Consider the following 22,691-nt stretch of genomic DNA (forward strand, 5'->3'; position numbering starts at 1 on the left):
TAAAGACAGAAAACGAAAATGTTAATTTTGAATTATTATACTACTTTTACATGAACATTGAGGTATCACTCTAGCTAGACTATCGTTAGTTCTTGTAAGATCTTGACGAAAATAACGAGCCTTTTTCAAACGCTTCTGATTAATTTTGATTTTCGGCAACGAAAAAAAGAGAATGTTTGTTAGACATTGCTATTTAGTGATTTTTTTCAATAATTCATGATGTACTTCAAAGCAAATTGGGGCAATTTTTCGACCATATAATACACTAGAAAATGACCTTCAATTATTCCATTAATTGAACTCATAATGGTAATTGATTGTCATGAAATCATTCAAAATTATTCTCACGATTATCAACCATGCAGCTTTTTTTCACTGAAAACGGTGACATGCAATATGGTGGGTGATGTATGGAAAATTAATTTCAAACTATTCCTGATATGCCATGCTGTGATTAAAAACAATTACAATGATAATAATATAAATCCAATCGCAAAGCGTGTTCTAAGCAGTTTAAAAAATAATAACACTATTTACTTGAATTTCATACAATTACAGGAGCGCAGGACTTGACTAGGTTGAACACAAACAAGCGTTCAAACCAGCAAAACAAAGTAAAAAAAAGTAATCGAGAAAATAGGAGCAGTTTAAAACTTCAGACAGAAGTAAAGAGAATGTCCTAAAGATAGACGAATTTTTCAATATTTTTTTTTTCAATTCAATATTGCTAATCTCAGCTACTTGTCTCGTTCGGCACGTCAGAAAAGATATGGCACTTCGGTGCCAATTGAAAAAGTGTTTTGCAAATAGCATTAACTTTACGTCTGCTTAGCGGTTCAAATTGAACTGTTTAAGTTTAAGTTCAATTTGAACTGCTTTGCACTGTCTAAGACGAAACGTAAAGAAAAGTGATAATAGTAATGTATTGTCATGAAATGAAAAAAAATCTCACTCCGTTCAATATCACTATAGTGGTGTTCCATTAACTCATACGTGATAATGAAATGATAATCATTCAAAATTATTCTCACGATTATCAGACATGCAGCTATTTTCACTGAAAATTGTGACATTCAATATGCCAATCTTATTATGCCATGCTATGATTAAAAACATTTATAATGACAATAATAAAAATCCAATTACAAAGCAGTGTTTTATGTAGCAGTTTAAAAAATATAAACATTATTCACTTGAACTTCATACAGATAAGTAACAGGAGCGCAGGATTTGACTAGATAGTAAAACGTTCAAACTAGTAACAAAATTTAAAAAAAAATGTTAACTAGAAAATAGTAGTAGTTAAAAACTTCAGACAGAAGTAAAAAGATTTTCCTGAAGATAGACGAAGTTTTCAATGTTTTCTTCAATTAAATATTGTTAATCTGTTTAGCGGTTTGTATTTAATTTTCGATTTTTAAAAGGTCCTTAAACAAATCGATTTGAAGGAACACTGTTTCAGGAAACCTTTCCTTTTTTTATGTTTCAGTGCTTTGTAGAAAATTGTTTATTTTGTTTTTGTTTGTTCCTATTTTCTCACTACCTTTGATCAATATGGAATGTAAGGTGCAAGGTTAATTAATAATATATGTTAGGGTGCAACATATATATTGGGAGATAATACGCCATGCTTTCTTAAAATGTGTTTCCACATAAATTTAAGCGAATTTAATGTCGTTTTCGCTTGATACCAAACCTAACCACCCTAACTGCTGTCAAACCGTTTGTTTTAAGCTAGTTTCAAACCTAGTTTTAACGTTTTTGAACTGAAAATCGAATCAGTTTCGAACCTGATTTTTATATCAGGTTTGCTCAAACCCCCGTTGCTAAGTGCGAAATCAACACAGTTTCGTGAAAAGTGTTTGTTCGATGAAACTACCCTGGGTCAGTTTTAGTTTTCTCAAGCGAAAACGACATAAGTTGTGACTAATTTTTCTAATAGAGTTCAAACTTTGTGGAAATTGGTTCCACATATTTCTACATTTTCATTTCAGTTTGTGAACTTAAAAATATGCAAGCTTTGACAAAAATATGTATAAAAACATACATTCGAAAATTTTAAAAATTCATTTAAGAAAGTTATAATAGAAAACCTTGATTTTAGGGGTCTCTAATAAACAATGCATCATATCTCTGTTTTTTTTTGTTCAAATATTATCTACAATTTTTCTAAAGACTTTAATACTCTATCTCGTGTTTAATGCAAAATATTTTGTTTAACTCACTTGTAGGTGGATTAATGACAGCTTCGATTATATTAAAAGAAGCGGACTATATCAAACAGAAAATCTTCTGAAGACATGAAAACTCCAAAATCAACCTCTGAAACACAAATAAAATAAAACGCGTGTTTTGACATGATTGGGACCACGGTGCTCTGGTTCAAACGGTATGCAAAACCCTGCACTCCTGTTACTTCTATAAATCAAAATCATGCTAAAAATCGTTTAATTGGGTTCAATCTAATTAGACCATGAGAGTAAATCATCGCTGGAATCAAAACAAAGTTTTCTTTTGTTTGTTTTTAAAGTGCAATTAAATGAGCTTTTACGAGTGAGCCCACAGGAGCACTTGTGTAGGTTATAGTTTAAAGGAAATGTATAACATTTGTATCTCTTGCTATCACATAAAAAGAAGCCCAATCTTCTGAAGACATGAAAGCTCAAAAATCAACCCCTGAAACACAAATAGAAAAAAACACGTTTTTTGACATGATTGGGACCATGGTGATCTGGTTCAAACGCTATGCAAAACCTTGCACTCCTGTTACTTCTATAACTCAAAATCATGCTAAAAAGCGTTTAATTGGGTTCAATCTAATCAGACCATGAGAGTAAATCATCGCTGGAATTAAAATAAAATCTTTGTTTGTTTGTTTTTAAAGTGCAATTAAATGAGCTTTTGCGAACGAGTGAGGAAATGTATAACATTTGTATCTCTTGCTATCACATAAAAAGATGCCCAATTAGAAGGAGAGACGAACCTACCCTCAAAAGACGAATGCGGTAAATTAGGGTGAGCAATCCCCTTCTCTGTTTCCCAGGCATACTTCTTTATTAGGCTCCCGCATGACTCAATTCCCTTAACGTTTAACCATAATTTTTATGATTTTTTTTTTTTTTTCAAATAAAATTTTTATTAGGCTCATTTGCTTTAGCTTAACGTGGCCGATTGTCTTGTTGTTAGGGAGAGAGAAAGGGATGCCGTATTACGGGGCGGCATACTCCCCAGTTAGTAAGGGGACATAGGGAGGGTGGGACCTACACAGTATTGAATTGAAATTTGAATACATCATTGGTTTGTGGCATACATCTTTTAGACACATTTTGCGTTCGATGAATCTTCATGTTTTTCAGCTTGTAGCAATGAAGAGATTATTCTGGATTGGGATGCTTCGTTGGTGTGTTCTGACGTTGATGTGACGTTTTTGGGTAGCTTCCAGCAACTCAGTCAGTTCAAGGCAGGTGCATGCTCCGAAGCATCGTTTACACAGGCCATACTTCCAGCAACGTAAAGAAGAGTGCGGTAGAGCTGTAGACGAGAAAGAGATAGGGAGAGCACTAAATTTGAGCATTGATAGTTTTCAAGAAGTTATAGATGAGAGTCATATAAGGAAGATTTCGAGTTGCCAAGACGTCGCGGACTGGTACGAAGGGTGGTATACCTCGGGCCCGAAGGGAACCTATGAGTTGGGACCTGGCATCACAATACTCGACACATGTCCAAACAACATGTTCGATGTCATGATAACCCTCACCGCAAACGCAGACACCACTCTCAGCGAGCCCCACACGACGGAGATGCGCGCTGAACATATAATGATTAGACATGAGCCTTGACATTACACGAATAAAGTCTCGGCTCACGTCTAACCCCCGGAACCAAGCTTTCGTCGATACCTGTGGGATTATTGAGTGTAACCATCGTCCCAGAGTTCCACTATTCCATGTATTCTGCCAGCTAGCTAGAGTTTTCTGACGACAGCAACTGAAAAATTCATTGAAGCAGATTGGTCTTTCATAGATATCACCTTCTAGTGCGCCCACCTTGGCTAACGAGTCCGCCCTCTCATTGCCCCGTATGGAACAATGTGAGGGGACCCAAACCAAGGTAATCTGGTATGATTTTGCAGATAAAGCACTCAATTGTTCCCGTATTTTCCCCAGGAAATACGGTGAGTTCTTTCCAGGCTTCACTGAACGGAGAGCCTCAATGGAACTGAGACTGTCCGATACAATGAAGTAGTGATCTGTGGGCAGAGTGTCAATGATCTCAAGGGTATACTGAATTTCAGCTAGTTCTGCGACGTACACTGAAGCTGGATCACTGAGTTTATAGGAAGCGGTGAAATTTACATTGAATATACCGAAGCCAGTGGACCCGTCTAGATATGATCCGTCAGTGTAAAACATTTTATTACAGTCGACTTCTTTAAATTTATTATTAAAAATTTTTGGGATCTCTTGAGGGCGTACAGGATCCGGGATTCCACAAATTTCTTCTTTCATGGATGTGTCGAAAAGCACAGTAGAATTAGAAGTATCCACAAAATGAACACGATTGGGAACAAACGAAGAAGGATTTATATTCTGAGCCATGTAGTCAAAATACAAGGACATAAAACGGGCTCGACGAGCTTTTCAAAGTTTTCTATCACCATCGGATTCAAAATGTCGCATCGGATTAGCAGTCGATATGAGAGATCCCAGAACCTGTTTTTCAACGGTAAGACGCCCGCCAGCACTTCAAGACTCATCGTATGGGTTGATTGCATGCAACCCAAGGCAATACGTAAACAACGATACTGAATTCTTTCCAGTTTAATGAAATGAATATTCGTAGCGGAGCGGAAACAGAAACATCCATATTCCATTACTGACAATATCGTCGTTTTGTACAACCTGATCAGGTCTCCTGGGTGAGAGCCCCACCAAGTTCCGGTTATTGTACGAAGGAAATTGATTCTCTGTAGGCATTTTCGTTTCAAATACCTAATGTGACATCCCCAGGTACCTTTGGAATCGAACCAGACCCCGAGATATTTAAATGTGAAAACCTGAGCTATGGTTTCACCCCCTAGTTGAAGCTGTAGTTGCGCAGGTTCTCGCTTCCTTGAAAATACAACAAGCTCAGTTTTCTCCGTAGAGAAGTCGATACCCATTTGAAAAGCCCATGTCGACAAGTTGTCGAGGGTATCTTGCAATGGTCCTTGGAGATCGGCAGCTTTGGGTCCTATAATAGACACAACACTGTCGTCGGCAAGTTGTCTTAGCGTGCAAGATGTGTTGATACATTCATCAATGTTATTTACGTAAAAGTTGTATAAAAGGGGGCTTAAGCATGAGCCCTGAGGAAGACCCATGTAACTGAATCGCTTTGTCGTCAAATCACCATGCTCAAAATGCATGTGTTTCTCGGACAATAGATTATATAAAAAGTTGTTCAAAACTGGTGAAAGAGCATGCTGATGCAACTTCTCAGATAGAACGTTAATGGAAACTGAATCGAATGCCCCCTTGATGTCGAGGAAAACTGATGCCATTTGTTCTTTACGAGCAAATGCCATTTGAATTTCTGTTGAGAGCAACGCTAGACAATCGTTCGTTCCTTTGCCCCTGCGGAACCCAAATTGTGTACCTGAAAGCAATCCATTTGTTTCGACCCAATTGTCTAGACGGAAGAGAATCATTTTCTCCAACAATTTCCGAATACAGGAAAGCATAGCAATCGGCCGATACGAATTGTGATCGGAGGCTGGTTTTCCAGGTTTTTGAATAGTAATAACTCTCACTTCTCTCCATTCGTGTGGGACAATATTACCCTCGAGGAACTTGTTGAATAAATTCAACAAGCGCCTTTTGGCAGAGTCGGACAGATTTTTCAACAAGTTGAATTTAATTCTGTCTAACCCCGGGGCTCTATTGTTACACGACAAGAGCGCAAGTGAGAACTCTACCATCGAAAACGGTGTTTCGTTTGTATTCTATGTCGCGACGCGGGATATCTTCTGTTCCGGAACAGAATCAGGACATACTTTCTTAGCGAAATTAAATATCCAGCGGTTAGAATATTCCTCGCTTTCGTTCGCGTGATTTCGATTGCGCATGCGACGGGCCGTATTCCAAAGAGTGCTCATTGCTGTTTCTCTCGTTAATCCGTCAACAAACCTTCGCCAGTAACCGCGTTTCTTAGCTTTAATCAGACTTTTCATTTGAAATTCTAACGCCGCGTATTTCCGATAATTATCTGGAGTTCCGTTCCTTCTAAACGAGATGAAGGCTGAAGCTTTTTTCGTTTTCAGCTCTGAGCACTCTTTGTCCCACCATGGGTTGGGAGAACGCATACTAGTTTGCGCGCTAGGTACTCGTTTCGTCTGAGCTTGAATTGCGGTGTCAAGAATCAAGCCAGCCAAAAATGTATACTCTTCCTCCGGAGGAAGCTCCTGTGATGTTTCTAGTTTCTCAGATATCGAGCTCGCGTAACGTTTCCAATCAATGTTTCGTGTGAAATCGTACGAAACATTGATTGTTTCCGATGGTCTTCCACGGTTGGTGATAGAAACTATGATCGGCAAGTGATCGCTACCGTGAGGATCACAGATTACCTTCCACTTGCAATCTAACTGTAGCGAAGTCGAGCAAAGGGATAAATCCAGCGCACTTGGTTGTGCTGGCGGTCTAGGGTTCCGTGTCATTTCTCCCGTGTTTAGAATTGTCAAATTGAAGTTGTCACACAGATCTTGGATTAACGAAGAACGATTATCATCATATAAGCAGCCCCATCCTGTACCATGCGAGTTAAAGTCCCCTAAAACCAGCCGCGGTGAAGGAAGAAGTTCTATGATGTCTGCAAGCCGACGATGCCCTATCGAGACTCTGGGAGGAATGTAGATAGAAGCTATACATAGATCTTTGCCTTTAATATTAATTTGGCAAGCAACAACTTCAATTCCCGGTGTCGAGGGGAGGTTAATACGATAAAATGAATAGCACTTTTTAATCCCTAAAAGTACCCCTCCATAAGAGTCTTCTCGGTCCAGGCGGATTATGTTAAAATTATGGAAGTCGAGGTTGATGTTAGAAGTAAGCCAAGTTTCACTCAAGGAGAATACATCGCAATTATGAGTATGTATTAAGTGTTTGAAAGAATCAAGTTTTGGGATGATACTTCTGCAATTCCACTGAAGCACAATGATCATATCTTCGATTCTCAGTGGTAAATTATCCATCAAAAGATACGATCGCTGCAAGGAGGGGCCATTGTTCAGTCAACTGTTTTAAAAATGTCCTTACTGTTGGCAGTAGAGCAGTTAGGAAGCTTTTCAGAGGATCAGTAATATTGAAGGCTGTTAATATCCAGTCCACGATATCAGAAAATTTCAATAATCCAGCGTTTGTTGGATTTTCTGGTTGTGCTTTGGGGTCATTCGGGTTTTTTGATGCCCCAGGAAGTGCTGGGTACTCCTTATCATCCCTAAGTTTTTTGAACCCAGGAGGTGTTTGCTTCGGTTTTGAGTCAGCACTTTTTGTTTCCGTTTGGTTCTTTTGTGACGAAGAGGACAGTCTGAGGCCTTTACGAGGAAGCCAGATTTTGTCTTTTCCTGCTTCCTTCAACCTGTGTGTAGGAAGGTCCTTCGCCTGGGTCGTCAGAGGTATCCTCTTCAACTGGCAAGATTGCAAACGGGTTCTCAGGGGTCGATGGAGTGGTTCTTTTTAAGATTTCCGCATAAGAACGTTTGGAACGTTCTTTCACGGATCGCTTCAATTTCTCCGCACGCTGTATGTACGTAGGGCACACCGAAAGATCATGAGGATTCTCCCCGCAGTAGCAACACTTTTCCACTGCTCTTCTGCAGAGATCGTCCTCATGGGCCTCTCCGCATTTGCCGCATCGCAGTTTGTTGCAACAATAGGTTGCCGTATGACCTAGCTGTTTGCAGCTTGTACAATGCATTACCCGCGGTACATACAGCCGAACAGGTAGACGAACTCCACTCACTACCAAATAATTTGGAAGTGCAGATCCGGCAAAAGTCACGCGAAATGAGTCCGATTGGTAAAATTTACCATCTATCGATTTGGAGTGCAATTGCTTGCACTCCAAAATTTTCACTGGTTGAAGGTCGGGGTTTTTGAAACGGCCTACCCCGTCCTTCATCAGATCTTCGATTGTCAGACTTTCGTCACGGACCACACCGTCGATCTCCACCACATGAGACGGGACGTACACGCGGTACTCCTTCGTGAACAACTCGCTGGTAGCAATCTCGTTTGCTTGCTTCAGGTCGGACACAACAACGCGTAACTTGTTTGGCGAAACCTTATCTATTGTTTTTATTGCCGAGAAATGTTTTTCCAGGTCCCGAGCAATATTTAAAACTCTGAGAGACTTTAATTTGGGCCGGAAGTATACCACCCACGGACCCCCCGAGCCATCGTCTTGGTAAACTTTTTGGCGAGCAGGCAATATCTTAGAGGGAGATGGAGGCATCGGAGAGGGAGATGGCATTGGAGAGGGAGATGGTATCGGAGGGGGAGATGGTATAGGAGGGGTAGATGGCATCTCGGAAGCAAACTCAGCCTCTAAATGTTCTTCGTTCATTCGTTCAGCTTCGCCCTCCTCCGAGACACCCCCACTGTCATCAATATTCATATTTAAAGTGCGGGAGTAAAGAAGTCTCCCGCACTTGAAATGAGAAAGAAAGAAATAAAATGAAAAGAAAATATGTGAATAGTAAAAGTTGAAAGAAAAAGTTTGAGAAAATACTTAACAGTATGTCACGGTAAGCTGTTAGGTGAGTTGCTCCTTCACTCCTTCGTTGTGCTTCAGCGTGACCTTGACTCAGGATTTGGCTGCTGCGATGCGGGTAGCAAACAATAGAAATAACTGCTGCCCGAGGATAGCACAATAGCGTCTACTGTCGATACCGATACAAAACCGGTGCACAGACAGAACTCACTTGCGGGGATGCTACTTTTTATCACTTTTATTTAATGCCTATACTACAGCCTCTGCTGTGATAGGCACCTTCGTCTTACCGATGTCGATTGTTAAAAAAACGCGTGTGCTCACTTCGAACATTCGGTTACGAATGATAATTTTTATGATGTTTATTTTGGTTATTTAGTAACAATTTTCGAACAGATATTACAGATGAGCATCGAGTAACGATACACTACCTGAATATAATTTTGTGTGCAATCCAAAGTTATTTACTGAATGTCTCAATAAGAATTTTATTTTAAGTTCATAAGACTGCCAATTCAAACAATTTAACAATTATTTCAAAGGCTATCATCATTCTCATCAACAACAGATTGATTTACCTAATATTTTTCATCGTATCCTTCTTTCTTTTTTTACTCATTGTTTCTCATGTTAATAATGATTGTTTCTTCACCTTTACATCTCTCTCTTTCTCTTTATTGTTTTTCTTCCGTTTCTTTTATCTCAAGTGTTTCTAGTATTTATATTCATCCTTTTTCTACGATTTTGAAGTATTCACCATCCGAGATTGGACTCTTATCATTCTTATAATTTTTTTCATTTTTTATTTAATTTTATCCCTATTCAAGGCAGTATCTTTCCATGTAGACTGGCATGGAAAGAAATGGCCTTGAATAGGGATAAAATTAAACAAAACCTCATATCATTAAATTTTCCTAACACCTCATTCAATCTTTTAATCCACGTCAAAGCTAGTCTATTTTATTTTCTTTTTTTTCTGGTCTAAGCTTTAATGCAATTTTCAATGGATGCCTGTCCTCTCTCCGTGTTGTACGTCTATAATAACAAATCTTACCTGCTATAGCTCTTCTGGTGATTGTTTTTTTCTGTTTAAAAGTTTACTGGCAATTGCATTTAAGATCTATCGGTTTTCTTCAACTATCCTTCTATCAAAAGTTCATCCAATTCCGCATCAGCAAGGTCAAACACGCTTCCGATATGCGCTTGCGTTTGTGTGTTTGGTCTGAAGTCAGCATGCGCGTCTGACAGCTGCTGGATATTTTTTTTAGCAAACCAAACTTTCAAATATTCCTGCTGATGTTCGTGACGGCACAGTGACTTCAGACCAAAAATACAAACGCAAGCGCATTTAGGAAGCGTGTTTGGCCCTGCTGATGCGCAATTGGATGGACTTTTGACATGGCACATCAAAGTGCAGCTTTTGAAGAATAATTTGTAAAATATTCAAGAAGTAATATTACAAAATACGGCAATGGCAGAAATTGTTCGAACATTCCAAAAAAAACGTAGAATTCCGGTGTCCTTCATCACTTGGTGCTGAATCATCTAAAAACTAAAATTTACTACCAATCTATGAATTTTTAGTTGTTTTGACGTAAAGTCGCCATAACTAAGTTCAGTTTTTGCAATGCCTGAGTGGAAACATAGATTGGAGCTTCTCCAGTATGTATGTTTCCATTCATTCATTGCAAAACCTAAAAATTTACTAAATAGATAATGGTTTTTCCCATGGATGGTTCTTGAAAATTTCAATTTTTCACTTTTTTGGAACTCTTTGAAATGGGAAACGCAACTTTTTGCGATGAAAGGCGATTCATTTGTTATTGTGAATTAAAAATTATCAACAAAATTTAAAAATCTCTCTTTGGAAAAACGCTTCAAAAATTTGAGCACAATATTGACTGCTGCGTTACATTTTACATTCTATAGTGACAAAATGTACAGTTAAGGTATAAGGTTATTTCGAACCGAAAGCTGGATATCGGCATATTGACATTTGGTTCCTGCAATTTTTTTTACGATTCTCTATGACGATTAGAATTTTGGAAAAAAATGTACCGGTAGTCGGACTTGGATAAAATTCAGCAAATCATTTACAGGACTATTAATGGATTATTTAGTTACAGACTCTCATGGTCTACAAACTTTAGAAATCCACTAACCAATATAAAGAGGAATTTTAAGAAAGAAATATTCTTGAAATTGACATTTTTACTCTATGAACCCTACCTCCGGAACCAGGGGTTTGATCCGAATGAAAATTGGGATATTCTTATGACTTCTTAAATCGTTAAAGTTGAATTTAAGATGATGAAAATCGGTTCAGGCATCTCCGAAAAAAATGAGTTTTGGTGTATATCACCCTGTTATTCCGGAACCACAAATGATATTCAAAAATGTGCCTGGGACCATAAGGCCTTTCATTTGAATTTAATTTAGTGAAAATTGATGCAGCCATCTCCCAGAAAAGTGAATGACATTATTTTCACATTTTTTGTGATATGCTGTAATTCAGCAACCCGAAGTCGGATCCAAATGAAATTCAGTAACTTTGTATGGGATTATGAGACCAGTAATTTGAAAATTTAAGTTTGTGGAAATCGGTTCAACCATCTCCGACGAAAGACAATATTTGTCACACTCACATACACACAGACTTATGCTCAATTCGTCGAGCTGAGTCGAATGGTATATGCCATTCGGCCTCTGTTCAAAAGTCGGGTTTCACAGCGATTCTACAGCCTTTCTTTATAAGAGAAAGGTAAAAATATATCCAGAATATTTAGCCTGGCAGAAGTCCGAAATTTTTCATCATGACAATGTTCGGCCGCAAGGATAAGACACTGGTCAAACTATTTGCGCATTAGTACTCTGGAGGCTTATTTCAACGTACCCCATAAAATGCATGAAAATGCATAACAGAATGCCTAAAATAACCATATAGCTTCGGAAATTTTCATAGAAAACCGCATTTACTGAAAATCGATAAAGCCGAAATGAGTTTATATGACCAAACCTAGAATTAGAAATTTCTTAGTTATTTGCATCGCCACTCTTTCTACTTAAATCATCATGTATTTTCGAAACCCGAAGGTTGAATCATGACAAATTTCTGAGAAAATTTTTGGGACCATGCGAGTTTTCATGTAAATCTAAGTTTGTATTAATCGATCCTATTATGTAGGAAAAAAATGAGAGTATATATTTGTCACATACATACATTTTGCGATCTCGACAATATGAGTCGTATTAACAGATCGGCTGAAAAGTTCGTATCGTTCTATGAGAGGGCGCCACTAGAATTAAATCCATACCATTTTCAGTTAGTACCAACCTGCAAAAGATACGTGTATAAATTTGACAGCTGTCTGATTATTAGTTTGTGAGATATTGCATTTTGAGTGAAGCTACTTTTGTTATTGTGAAAAAAATGGAAAAAAAGGAATGTGTTGATGAAACACTACTTTTTGATGAAAAAAGTACCGCCGATACCAAAAAATGGCTTGATGAGTGTTATCCAGACTCTGCACCGGGCGAAGCAACAATTCGTAAGTGGTTTGCAAAATTTCGTACTGGTCATATAAGCACCGAAGACATTGAACGCAGTGGACGTCCAAAAGAGGCTGTTACCGATGAAAACGTGAAAAAAATCCACAAAATGATTTTCATTGACCGTAAAGTGAAGTTGATCGAGATAGCTGACACCCTAAAGATATCAAAGGAACGTGTTAGACATATTATTCACGAATATTTGGATATGAGAAAGCTTTGTGCAAAATGGGTGCCGCGTGAGCTCACAATCGATCAAAAACAACAACGAATTGATGATTCTGAGCAGTGTTTGGAACTGTTATATCGAAATAAAACCGATTTTTTTCGTCGATATATAACAATGGACGAAACATGGCTCCATCACTTCACTCCGGAGTCCAATCGACAGTCAGCTGAGTGGACTGTACGCGATGAACCGAACCCAAAGCGTGGAAAGACTCAACAATCGACCGGTAAGGTTATGGCGTCTGTATTTTGGGATTCGCATGGTATAATTTTCATCGACTGCCTTGGAAAGGGAAAAACTATCAACAGTGACTATTATATAGCGTTATTAGAGCGTTTGAAGGAGGAAATTTAATGAAAAACGGCCTCATTTGAAGAAGAAAAAAGTTTTGTTTCATCAAGACAATGCACCGTGTCACAAGTCGATGAAAACCATGCTGAAATTGAACGAATTGGGCTTCGAATTGCTCCCTCATCCACTGTATTCTCCAGATTTCGCCCCCAGTGACTTTTTCCTGTTCTCAGACCTCAAGAGAATGTTCGCTGGTAAAAAATTTAGAAGCAATGAAGAGGTAGTCGCTGAAACTAAGGCCTATTTTGAGGCAAAGGACAAATCGTAATACAAAAATGGTATCGAAAAGTTGGAAGATCGCTGTATCGCCTCTGATGGCGATTATGTTGACTAATAAAAACGAATTTTGGCAAAAAATGTGTGTTTCTATTAAACGATACGAACTTTTCAGCCGAACTGTTATATATGACACTTGGCCAGGTTCGAAAGGTTCAAAGGGCTCCCATGAAAATAGTACAGCTTAAAATGTTCTTTGTGTTGCGAATAACTTCTAAAAATCTGTTGATTCAATATCTGACTTATGACTCAAAATCCTGCAAAACGATCTCGAAATTCAAACCGGTATTAAATAAAACAATTGTAATAATAACTTCTAAAAATCTCACAAAATAATCGCATGAAAAACAATTCAATGAAAATGCAAAATTTTGTCTTACTCGCCTTACTCTCGTGATTTTGTACCATCTGATAATCACTTACTGTGATCGAAGCAAAACACTCTTGCCGAAATACGACTCACTACTTTCGAAAAAATGATAAAATTTGCTCAATACGTTGATGGATTTGAAAGACGACTTTTTCTTCAGTCCGAAAAAAAAAATGATGGCTAACAGCAGAGAAAAAAATAATGAAACTTACACGACATGGAATACACTGATACTTTGAAATAGACATCAATTGAATCAAAAAATTGAATGCCTTGATTTTTCAATGAATTATACAACGTATTTTAATTTACGCTTAGTTTTTCTTTTAAAGTATATTGAAAAGTAAACATCTGAGGAGTAATTTTATATTCAATTTTCTGCTCCAAATATGTGCATAAAAATAGATGTAAGTATTTTTATCTGTGAGTGACAGCATAGATAAAAATATTTTGTGATTTACATCAATTTTCATGCTCATATTCGGAACAGGCAATTGAATAGAAAGATACTATACAGTTCTAAGCGTTTCTTGAAATATACAGTTTTGTTCATTGAAAATCTCTGGAAGTTTATTTTACATTGATCACGATTTTAAATAAAATTTTCGATTCAAATTATGTCTATTTCATCATACTATTGATTTGCATGTCGTGTAAATTTCATTATTTTTTGTGAGTTTTCGATGGACAAAAAAAGCATTCCTAAAGGTGCAGCTTCAAAACTTGAATTCTGTAGATCCAATATCTGACTCATGTTTCCGGGATAATTATTCCTGAACAAAAAATTCTACCCTGTTCATGCTTAGGTAAATTTCTAACCGGAAATGGGAATCGAATCCACACACTTAAAAATTTTTACATCTTATTAGATGCACATAAATGGAGCGTGAAATTCATTGAAATAAAAAAAAAGAATTTTATAGCAACCCACCGCGACTTGAACCGAGAATCATTGGATCGCAAGTTCGTCTGATAATCGACTGAGCCACAGAAGCATGCATCTGCCTGGCCTGTAAAAGGTGCATTTAAATTCATACAGTCGCACCTGCTAGTAGAACGCAAGTTACGCAGCTTCAAAACTTGAATTCTGTAGATCCAATATCTGACTCATGTTTCCGGGATAATTATTCCTGAACTAAAAATTCTACCCTGTTCAATAACATTCTTAGGTAAATTTCTAACCGAAAAGACGGGTGGGCAATGTCAATGACATAATCCGACTGACGTAAATATGATTAGATTTGATAAGACATGACCATTTTGCTTGAAACCAAGATTTACGTTGAATAACATGAAACATTTCAGAGTTTTGTACAGGACATGAACGACGAAGGTGACATTGAAAATGAAGTGATATGCTCATGGTTCGATATTTTAACCCACTTGTAGATTTATTTCCGGTTATGGTTATGAGCAGTAACTCACATAAATATCATATCAAATAAAACGACTTTTCTGTATTTCCTTTACATTGAAAATGTTTCGCTGACGCTGCTGACAATTATAAAAAACAATTCGATTTAAAAAGAATAATCGATAAAAATTCTATCAGTATCGTGCTGCGACAGCCGCTCCAGAACATTATAGGGCTATGGATGTCGATCGATTAATCGAATACTCAATTAATAACCCAGATAATCGACAGAATATTAATCGACTAGTTTAAAACTAATGTACTAATCGAATAATTAGACAAATCTAATACTGATAATCGAATAATCGATTATTATTAAATTTAAATTAGTTTTAAAAGATCTAATACTAATAATCGAATAATCGACTATTATTAAATCGATTAGTCGAGTAATTCGACTTATCCGACATGCCTGTATAGGAACGCTGGTCTAACTTTAGTGTTTTTTTGTTTCGATTATAGAGGTTTTAACGCCTTTTCTAGCCAGAAAAGTTTTCTGACCCTATGTGCGTTGGTTTTCATGCTTTTCAGTAGAAAAATTACAGTAGAACAGCTCACTAGTTTCAAATTGTCGTCTGTGCTCGAGAAATACGAACTCGCGTCAAGCTCCCTTGATGTCATGAGTTATTGCTGAAACGTTAATTATAAACTCATGATAATATTTCATAACGAATGAAACGGGATTTAAATTAATGATACTTCACTTTTCTTCAGGACAAACTTCAAGAAGGCTTTCGTTGGATCTCAAGTCATTTTTGCAACCTTTTTCTGCTTCCGCTTTGCAATTGTCCTATATTTCTCGATCAAGTGAAATTGTAAACAATCGCTCGATTATCACAGTATCAGGGCAAAACTTGCTTTAAAAAATGCTAGACAGACATGCTTTAAAAAATGCTGGAATGCATTTTTTCAAGCACTTTCTTGTATAGTTTTGAGCTCATATGCTCATTTGAAGCAAGAATTTAGGTTCAATGCTGCAAATCGCTTGGCAAATCAGAAAAATTTTCTGTTGGGTCGTGACCAAAAACAACTTTTGTAAACTTTTCAATTGTTAGTGAGTTTTTTTTGACCAAGTTTTATCGAGTTTCTATCTGGGTTTCATCTTGATAGTTAAATAATTTCAAAATGATTCGCACTTCGTAGTGAACCATAGATTAGAACTAACCTACTTCGTCTAGCATGTTATTAAGTTGGAGATTCAATTATTTCGGATTCTACTTTTATTATTGTTTGTGCTTCATGAAACGCACGATGCTATGCTGTTGTTGTTGTAATTAGCATATTGAATACGTTTGAATCATCATCCAGGAACATCTTCATCATTTTAGAACGATAGACTTGAACACTTTACACACGATACGTGATTTGTTTGTTTAGTAGTTTGCTACAGCAAACAGTCTGGATTTCTGTTCAGTCCACTTATAAACGTATTGTGTCGTGCAGTTTATTGCAAATTAAATGGCACCAGCGGCTAGCTAAAATACCCTCAATTCGTCCTATCGACACATGCGTTATCGTGACTAACCTCGAGTCAGTTTGTTATGCGTTGTCAACTACGAACAACTAATTAACGGCTCTTGGGTTTTGCAAATTTCTCACCTTCCAACTCGATTACCTAAACAACACTTTACTAATTCCAATCAGCACCGAGTGCTGAATCTATGTTTTCCCTGCACTAATTTATCCACGTTTTCTTTTCTTTACTTTTTCCAGGTAAGTTTCGCGATGCACGGTGGCGCCCCCATCCAAGAATACGAGCACGAATGTTCGAGACGCTGCCAAGCGAATTAAGGTCACAGCTGTCACAATTACCCTTCCCAGTCGGGGCCATCTCCAAAAGAGCGAACAGAAGTTTTGCTGCGTCGGGAACAAAATATCCACTACTTTTTGAGCTACTTCCTTTTGCAAGGAATAAGAGCTCTCCGTAATTGAGGCGTGAAAAGGGACCAACCAGACGTCCTCCAACACTCACCAGGAGGCCCCCGACGGAGCAAAGAAAATAGTGGAGTTTCCCCGGTTATCCTATCTTACAATTAATTCGTAACGTCGGTTTTTTTTTTCATCCTTCGCCCTCATCCTATATTCTCAGACCTGCTTTTTTACTTGTCTCGCTGCTGTGGTAGGTTTGGTCGGTAGGTGTGCGTGTGTGTAATGTGCTTATATAACACACCACAGGAAATAGGTTCCGTTAGGCTGGGTAATCTGCGGGAGCGAAGTTTTTCCGCACTTTGAGTAGCTTTCGCAGTTGTTTTCCTCCCGTACTGTTTTTTTTTTTTCGTTTGACTGTTGGTGATGCGGTGAACAGAACTTTTCTAATCATCTTTGCGTCAACCTTGTCTTTATCTTTTGTGTTGATAGGTTTCTTTGAAATATTTTCGCTCTCCATTGTTTGTTACTGCTCGCAGTAAGCGAACGAAACTGCAACCGTGGTTCTCGTGTAGGCAATTTAAATTTCCCAATGGTGTTCTGCTCACCGAAAACAGTTTCATGTTTGATGAAACTTAACGAAAGTTACAACAAATTAATGGCTTTTAATCATTACCCCTTTTTTGTTATCAATGAAATGGTTCTCGGATAATTGAAGTGGTGAACTCAATTCTTCTGTGCCTCTTATCACAAATTTTTCATTTTGCTCTTTCTGATTTAAATTATATTACTGAGTGTAAATTTTTCAATGTAATCTTAATATTGATGAATTGATCCTTGAGTACGACTGGTCTGAGTCGAATGCGCTTTTTGGCGTGTATTTGGATTGATACTTAGCAACATTTTTAAATTGTGGCACTTCTCTACCATGGAAATTTGCACAACACTGAAGAAAATCTGAGTGCTTTTTTTAGTGTTATTATATGTATTTTTTCTTTTCTTCTCATCCGATTTCAACTTCCCATTTCAGCGTTTCCAGGTACTTTTTGACCACTTTTGCGACGTGAGGCCGAACATTGTCGTGTTGGAGGATGACTTTGCCATGTCGCTCTTGATACTGTGGCCGCTTTTCTTTTTGCGCACGACTAAGGCGCATCAGTTGCGTTCGGTAGCGATCTCCTATGATGGTTTCACCCAGTTTTAAGAGCTTTTAGTAAATTGTTATTCATCTTTGAAGGTTTTTTATCTTCCACCATCATTTTTGTCTTCGACATCGAAATCACTATATTTAAAACGTTAAAACCACTCCCGATACGTTCTTTTACTCAGAGCAGCATCACCGTAAGTAAAACTTTCCGCAAATGGCGAAAATTGGGCACATAAACAGATTTTCGAGCGTGAATAATACGAAAATAAGAACAACTGTCTCTGAAACGGCGATGAAAATTCGTTAGGCACTGTACACACTCACTTTAAAGGCTTTAGATGATAATACGTATTTTAACCAGCCTCAGCCGGTACAGCCACCTATCGGAAAACGTCGGAAGCAAAGTTGTACACCTGATAGTTTCAGCTTAATTAATTAACAGGGATTTGCAAATATAATTCAAATGTTGATGAAAAATCTCTATTTAATTACTAAAGTCTCTTTTTACGCGGGGGATACGTACCGTGTAGAAAAACCGCGCAAAAAAGAAACAGCGTAACTGCGAAAGTCAGCGTAAAAAATAACCGTCTTAGAAATGCATGATACGTTGAGAATTTCAAAAAAATTTTTGAAAAAAACGACTGAGAATTTCAGATCGCGTAATTTCGGAAACCCGCGCTGAAAAACTGCAAAACTGAAGAAATTTTATATTTTATGCCAAATACCTTGCATAAAACGTCCAGATTTGTGAAAAAATCGGTTTTTAGATCGAAAAAAAACGCCAAATCTAAGAACTTTTGTTTTTGATGCCAAATCCATTAGAAATGCATGAAACATAAGGGTATGGTGTAATATCAAAAAACTTTTTTTTTTTAGAAAATCGACTTAGGAACTTGGAAAAATTTTGAGATTTCCCAAATAGAATTTTTTTTTGTCGTGAATACGACTTACTTTACTATGGGGTGCCTTTTCAAAATTAGCCATATGGAAGAATGGGCAGAACTTAATCGTGAATATCTCGACCTGTATTAACGGCAGCAACATATTTCTTTCATCATTTCATCAAAAATATGATCAGGAATTTAGGATAATATTTTGAACATTGTGAGATAACCACAAACAACTCAAAAATTAAGTTTTCTAAAACTTTGAAAACAACGCGAAAAACTCTTTACATTTGCTTGGTTTTTTCGCGCAAGGACGACGATTTTGAGGTAGCCAGGCATATATCTTCAACTGATTGCGTATAAAAGAAGAACCGTGGTCGAAATTCGATCATTTCTTCTTGTGCGTTGGATGTAAGCAGACGTCGTGGGACCAGCAGCTTCGGAGAGTGCACCTTCTGCGTGGTTAAAAACCTCAAACGCTCAGGTCGCAACTCTCATTTGGACTTCAGTCGTTAGGTGGAGCAGTCGGTAATAAAAGCAAACCTTTTGCGTGGTATAAAGCCTCAAACGCTTAGGTCGTAGTTCTCATTTGCCTTCCGGTCGTCAAGGCGAGAAGACGCATTAAACCAGTTTCGCATCATTTGGCACTGCGTGCGGATGTGTCGCTTTGTACGCAAAGCTAAGCTAGTTTCAATTCAAGCAAGAACGATTGCATCAGCTACTGGTGCTTTGCATTGGAGAGAAAGAAAACAAGAAACGAAAAGTGGACAACATTATATAAAATCAGCCGTTCTAATGGCTCTAAATGTTATCTAAAGAACTATTAAGATTACTTCTTTGAAATTCGAAGGTAAAAATCATCAGTGTAGTGAAGCTGTGCGAAAATCGCTCTGGATAAATGTTCCGAACTGTGCTAAATATCGTAGAGATTTCCACAATTTGGTCCTTCTAAAAGTCAGAAATTAATCCTGTACAGCATCTTGATAGTTTCTTTCAATGACATATGCAATTCCGAAATGAGACGTCGACGTCAAGAATCGTTGAAAATTTTAGTAGTGAAAAGGGGGAAAGTTTCGCAATTCACACAATCGATCAACTATCAATTCGAATTCGAAAGTGTAAAGAAATCGTGTCAGTTTTATTCGTATTCACGACATCCAGTTATGTCTCTGACATTACATACCCGTACTTTTTGATACCAAATATCTTAGAAATGAAACGTCGAGATCTAGTTTATACTAAAAAAAATATTTTTATATCCAAAATTTTCTAAGTGTCAGAGAGTTGTCTTAAAAAAAATTCGAGATAACATCAGATTTCGACGTTTTATGCATTTCTAAGACAAAACAAGAAAAGCGCGTAGCTTCGGAAATTCGTGTAAAAAAACCCGCGTATCTTCGGAAATTCGCGTAAAAAACCGCGTAAAACCGTATTAAAAACCGCGTAAAAAAGACCCCAGTGCATGTTAAAATTGCTCTTTTTACTACACGGAAAAGCCTGCGATCGCAAAACAACTAAAATATTAGTTGTTTTTTTCTGATTTTGATTGGTTAAAATTTGGTACAACTAATCGACTATTGTTTTAACTAATCTGTCATTTTTGATTTATCGTGCTGGCAGCTTAGCAACGATACCCAACAAAGAAACACACCACAAACAAGTAATGAAACGTTTCAGTTGAGCAATGCCAAACACCCTGAGCGAACAATGAAACGTTTCAATGAGGTGTCACTCGTGCAATCGAGCAAAGACACAATCCCAGCAAAGTTACTTGTATGCATGGGGAACAGCTAATCGTTCACTGCTTGAACAACGAAATTTTACCTAATTAACTGCTTATATATTTATCACTAAACTCACAAAGGATATAGAAATGCACCAACAGATTACAATTCTCAAAAGGGAACTCACCAGAAAAATGGTCACAGGGAATTAGGAAATTTTTCCTTCACTTGCAGAATGGCTCGCTGGTAAACCTAATGCTACAGATACACTTTCAAGAAAATACAAATAGTACCACTTCATTTTAGCAGCAAATTTTTAAGCGTTAAGCGGTTTTAATAACATTGACATGAACATGACATGAACATGAATAAATTATTCTCAGATGAAATTTAAACATTTATACTGTAGGAATATCTGATCAACTGATATATTCTTCTGCATAATTTCACTTACATAAAACGACCACTACGTAACTAACATAAATGACGTTCATTTACCATTGAAAATTTTCAATATGAAACGCTTCTGGTGAAATGAAGATGTTTTTTGTTCTGCGTTTTGCTGTCTTCGTTCTCCACCAAGTGTTAGCATTTGAATACAACAATTTCGGTTACCTGAATGGTTATGACCAAATCAACAGATATGTTAGTTAAATCAACAACATTTTAGTTGAAACAACCAGGGCGTGAAACAACAATTGTAATATTGTAATTTTATGATCTGCGGGTTCTCCGTGTAGCAGAAGCCGTTCGTGTGATGTTTAGAATTCTTGATATCAAATTTAGAACGAATTTAGTTTATAATATCAAATTTAGAACGCTTACTTTCATTGACATTCGCTGTGTTCAGTGTTTCATTTATTTCCACGATTCGCTTTCGACGCATCAGTTTATGTAAACACCAATGTCACATTTACGATTCAACATAAACCGTTAAGCATTTGAACTTAGTTATCGATACAAAATTCATCGTCAGTTGAATAATCGTACCTAGTCATTTGAAGTTTTACTTGCTTAGTTTCAAGTGCCAAGTAGTCTAGCTGCTTCATTGTCTTCGCTCTTGGTAGTGAGCAAGTTGGAATGAATAGAATTATAAATGGAATAAAGTATTAAAACTGAAAATTGAAGGAGGAAACTATTAATTTATGTGTATTCTGTAATTTATATTTCAGCTACCTGTTTTGTCTTTCATTTATTATCTTGAACCAATTCGAATTGTTTACATAAACCTCATTTGAAGGCCGCTCTCACACTATTGAAAGAGATATTTTATTACTTCAAAAGATCAACTGACGGTGGTTTAACTTAGCTTTGATTTGAAAAGAATCGATTAAAGAACTGAATGCTGCCCGTTCGGTACGTCAGCGAACGTTGTGTGTGTGTCAGAGTGTGAAGTTTACTGCAGTAGAGAGATCGTCAGTGTGTTTCACATTCAATTGAATTGAATGAAATTTTAACGGAACTACCTACAACTGTGATCAGAAGAAAAAGAGCGCAGCTCAACTAGGATTATATTTTTTTTCTAATTTGAGGTCTAAATATTTCGAGAACGGATACTTCCAGATGCAGATGCGCCCAATTAAATAGGTTTTAAATCAAAAGATGTTTTTTTTGGTCAATTGGTTTCTCGTCAAAACATTCTTTTTCGTGAATGGCTTGCACTCCAAAGGTTATATTCTGGGCGCTTTTGCCCTGAAGATGCAAGTATAACTTTCGAAACGTTGGCCATTAACGAAAAATAAATGTTTTGACGAGAAATCAATCGGCCCAAAATCCATCTTTTGATTTGAATGGAAAGGTTTACTCTAAAACGTTTTATTGTTTTTGACCTGAAAAATCCTTAAGGGGGTTAGCTAATTTTTTTACTAGGGAACATAAAAGTTTCCAAATATGTTTGCGTTTTGATTTTGCCTCGTTTTAAACTGCTATGCACTGATGAGTCAGAGACAAAACAAATTATATCTGAAAATCATTTTCTATTATTTAAAGGACTATTTTTCATCGACAATTTGAATTCTTGAAAATAACTAGAACTGGTTTCGGCTTATTTAGTTAGAATTTCTCAAAAGACACGAGTCGCATTAACGTCAATGTGTTGGTTTTAATAACATCTTTGAAATAGAAACAAAT

Source organism: Malaya genurostris, chromosome 3 (assembly GCF_030247185.1).
Source record: "Malaya genurostris strain Urasoe2022 chromosome 3, Malgen_1.1, whole genome shotgun sequence".
Taxonomy (NCBI): domain Eukaryota; kingdom Metazoa; phylum Arthropoda; class Insecta; order Diptera; family Culicidae; genus Malaya; species Malaya genurostris.